Genomic DNA, 4,630 nt, shown 5'->3' with positions numbered 1-4,630 from the left:
AGACTGGGAGATTTCTGGACCGTAGGGCCAGCAGGACGGTCTTCCAGACCATTCCGTTCTCCCTCTCGACCTGTCCGTTACCCCGGGGGTTATAACTGGTCGTCCTGCTGGAGGCAATGCCCTTGCTGAGCAGGAATTGACGCAGCTCGTCACTCATAAAGGAGGACCCCCTATCACTGTGAATGTAAGCGGGGAATCCGAAAATGCTGTGGAGGGCTTTAATGATGGTGGGTGTGGTCATGTCGGGGCAGGGGATGGCAAACAAGAAGCGGGAGTACTCGTCAATCACGTTGAGGAAGTTCGTGTTGCGGTTGGTAGAGGGGAGGGGACCTTTGAAGTCCATGCTGAGGCGTTCAAAGGGACGGGAAGCCTTTATCAGATGCGCTTTTACGGGGCGGTAGAAGTGGGGCTTGCACTCCGCGCAGATGTGAAAGTGAAAGAAGCGGGTGACCCCCGGGTGGCAGAGGTCCGCGTGGAGGGCTCGAATGGGGTCCACTTGTGGGTTGGCACAGGTGCCGCGGGACAGGGCATCGGGAGGCTCATTCAGCTTCCCAGGTCGATACAAGATGTCGTAGTTGTAGGTGGACAACTCGATCCTCCACCGCAAGATCTTGTCGTTCTTTATCTTGCGCCTCTGTGCATTGTCAAACATGAAAGCCACCGACCATTGGTCTGTGAGGAGGGTGAACCTCCTGCCGGCCAGATAGTGCCTCCAATGTCGCACAGCTTCTACTATGGCCTGTGCTTTTTTCTCGACCAAGGAGTGATGGATTTCAGAAGAAAGAGGGTACGGGAGAAGAAGGCCACGGGTCTACCCGCTTGGTTGAGGGTGGCTGCCAGAGCTACATTGGACGTGTCGCTTTCGACCTGGAAGGGGAGGGACTCGTCGATAGCTTGTATCGTGGCCTTTGCGATATCCGCTTTGATGCGGCAGAAGGCCTGGCGGGCCTCCGGCGACAGGGGGAATGTTACTGTTTGGATGAAAGGACGGGCTTTGGCTGCATAGTTGGGAACCCACTGGGCATAATATGAGAAAAAGCCGAGGCAGCGCTTCAGGGCCTTGGGGCAGTGGGGGAGGGGGAGCTCCATCAGGGGGCGCATGGGTTCGGGTCGGGACCTATCACTCCATTATGCACTACGTAGCCGAGGATGGCTAGACGGTTGGTGCTAAACACACATTTGTCCTTGTTGTAAGTCAGGTTCAGGAGCTTTGCGGTTTGGAGGAATTTGCGGAGATTGGTGTCGTGGTCCTGCTGTTCGTGGCTGCAGATGGTGACATTATCGAGATACGGGAAGGTTGCCCATAAACCGTATCGGTCGACAATTCGGTCCATCTCCCTTTGGAAGACCGAGACCCCGTTTGTGACACCGAAGGGAACCATTAAAAAGTGGTAGAGCCACCCGTCCGCTTCGAACGCAGTGTACTTGCGATCGCTTGCGCGGATGGGGAGCTGGTGGTAGGCGGATTTGAGGTCCACCGTGGAGAAGACCTTGTATTGCGCGATCCTGTTGACTAGGTCGGATATACGGGGGAGAGGGTACGTGTTCAGCTGCGTAAACCTGTTGATGGTCTGACTGTAGTCTATGACCATCCTATTCTTCTCCCCGGTCTTTACCACCAGAACTTTTGCTCGCCAGGGGCTGTTACTATCCTCGATGACCCCTTCCTTCATAAGCCGTTGAACCTCGGACCTGATGAACGTCCGGTCCTGGGCACTGTACCGTCGGCTCCTGGTGGCGACAGGTTTGCAATCCGGGGTGAGGTTTGCAAACAAGGACCGGGGATCGACCTTGAGGGTCGCGAGGCTGCAGACAGTGAGGGGAGGCTTAGGGATGCCGAATTTAAATGTTAGGTTCTGGAGGTTACACTGGAAGTCTAACCCCAGGAGTGCGGCTGCGCAGAGGTTGGGGAGGACGTAGAGTCTGTAATTTTTAATCTCCCTCCCCTGGACCGTGAGGTCCGCTATACAACACCCCTTGATCTCCACTGAATGGGAGCCAGAGGCCAGGGCGATTTTTTGCTTGACGGGATGGACAGGGAGAGCGCAGTGTCTTACAGTGTTGACTTGCCCGTGCTCCCGGAGTCCAGCAGGCAGGTCGTCTTGTGCCCGTTGAGCAGGATCCTCGTTGTTGTCGAGGAGAGGGTGCGGGGTCGAGACTGGTCCAGAGTGACAAAATGGCGGCACACGTCCCCCACACGTGGCGTCGGAGGCACAAAATGGCGCCGCCCGGGGGTCGCACGTAACATCGGAGGCGTAAAATGGCGGCGCTTGCAGGTCGCACGTGGCATTGGGGGATGGAGGCAGCGAGGTCCGCGGGCCGCACGGGGCCCCTGGAGAGAGAGAAGGGGAAGTCTCGCGGTCGCTGCCTGGGACCGCAGCGACCGCCTTGGCCTGGCAGATGGCCACAAAGTGGCCTTTCTTCCCGCAGCCCTTGCAGGTTGCAGATCGGGCTGGGCAACGTTGTCGGGGGGTTTTCGCCTGGCCGCAAAAATAGCAGCGGGGCCCCGTGGGTTTTTCGGGGTGTCCTGCGGCGTAGGCCTGGGGGGAGTCTGAGTCCGTGGGGGAGAGAGACGCTGAATTCAACACTGCCCAGGGGGCTGCCGCGCGATCGGGGGCGTATGAGCGGGCGTTTCTGTTCGCGACAGCTAGGGAGGTAGCGAGAGACCGTGCCTCCGTGAGGCTCAAGGTTTCCCTTTCTAATAGTCTCTGGTGGATCTGTGGGGATTGCTGCCTGCAACAAAAGCGTCTCGGATGAGGAGTTCAGTGTGCTCACTAGCTGACACTTGTGGGCAGCCGCAGTTCCTCCCCAGTACAAGGAGGGCACGGTAAAAATCGTCCAATGACTCACCAGGGATCTGCTGCCTTGTGGCCAGTAAGTGCCGAGCGTAAACTTGATTTACCGGCCGGATGAAGTGTACTTTGAGCAGGTCCATGGCCGCGTCGTAGTCGGACGTGTCCTCGATGAGTGTGTAGATGGCGGTGCCGACGCACGAGTGGAGGATGTGTCGCTTCTGCTCCCTCGTCGATACGTTTTCTGGCGTACTGAGATAGCTGTTGAAACAAGCCAGCCAGTGCTTGAATGTGGCTGCTGCATTAGCTGCGTGGGAGCTGAGTCGTAGACACTGCGGCTGGATGCCGAGCTCCATCCTTTAAAATCTTGTAGATTAAATTGATGCGCGATCAATGAACACAGAAACGAAGGAGTAGTCCGAATCGAAGGCTTTAACCTACTAGAAGTGTGCCCAGCAGCTTGAGTACAGAAAGAACGATGGCTGCTGGGAAACACGGGTTCGTATACTCCGCCTCATAGGCGGAGCTACCTTCCTCTCGAGCAATGGGAAGACAACACTTGGGCCAATGGGCAGCGAGCCTTCTCCACCAATAGCAGCACACACTCCCAGGTACCGTCGTACCTCTAGTCATACTACCACACGGTGCTAACTGCGGCAGGACACTGTTCCCAAATGTACTTCTCTTCCTTAACTTAGGCCAAACTGAATGAATGATTTGCACAGTAAAATCCCTAATTCTCAAGTATATACAGGGCCGGCTCAAGGCACCGGCAACTCGGGCAGTCGCCCGAGGCGCCATGTGCTAGGGGGCGCCAGAGACTCGGGTCCCGCGCATGCGCAGTTGGGCCGGTGCCAACCAGCGCATGCGCGGTGGCCACCCTCCCCCAGGGCTGCCCCCCCCCCTCGGTCCGCCCCCCCCCCTCGGTCCGCCCCCCCCCTCGGTCCGCCCCCCCCCTCGGTCCGTCCCCCCCCCGCTCGGTCCGCTCCCCCCCTCGCCCCCCCCGGCCCCCCCCCGCCCCCCCCCCGCCCCCGCCGGCCCCGCCCCCCCTGCCCCCCCCCCCCGCCGGCCCCGCCCCCCCCGCCGCCGCCCCCCCCACCCCAAGGGCGCCGAAGTTCAGCTTGCCCGGGGCGCCAGCAACCCTAGGCCCCCCCCGCCCCCCCGCCACCCACCCCCCCGCCGCCCCCGCCCCCCCCGCCGCCCCCGCCCGCCCCCCCGCCGCCCCCCCCCACCCCAAGGGCGCCGAAGTTCAGCTTGCCCGGGGCGCCAGCAACCCTAGGGCCGGCGCTGAGTATATACAGAGCAAGATCTGTACATTACAATGTTACACCTGAGAGAAACACATTAATGTGCAACTGTTCCATCACCAACAAAGCTCATGTTTTGCAGACCAGTGCTTACCTATGTATCTATTCTTACCCATTCTATTCTCTCAGAAACTAGAGAGCAATTTTTAAAACTCCAAGGGATGATAACTAACATGTACAATAGAAACTATAGGTAGGGAATTGCCATATTTATAGTTGGGACAGCAGGTTTGTACCAAGGGTCCTACAGAAGGTTAGGGTTAGGGTTAGCAACTAGCTGAGGTGACAAGAATTTGTTCGGAACTGAAGTCCCATGAAGTCATGACACACAAAGGCGTAACCGAGGACCAATTGGATCCATTCCAGCTCATCAACCACCACACAGCTCCATATCTTGGACAAGATCACAAATGAATTCGGAAACAACATCTAAGAATGACAATCCCACAAATCACTGTGAACAATCAAAGACACTTCCAGACCAGATTACCATTACAAGATCTGAGTTTACCAGCAGATTACGCTTTAGAG

The sequence above is a fragment of the Scyliorhinus canicula genome, chromosome 8 (assembly GCF_902713615.1).
Source record: "Scyliorhinus canicula chromosome 8, sScyCan1.1, whole genome shotgun sequence".
Taxonomy (NCBI): Eukaryota; Metazoa; Chordata; class Chondrichthyes; order Carcharhiniformes; family Scyliorhinidae; genus Scyliorhinus; species Scyliorhinus canicula.
The sequence above is the reverse complement of the archived record's forward strand: the minus strand, read 5'-3'. Positions refer to the sequence as shown.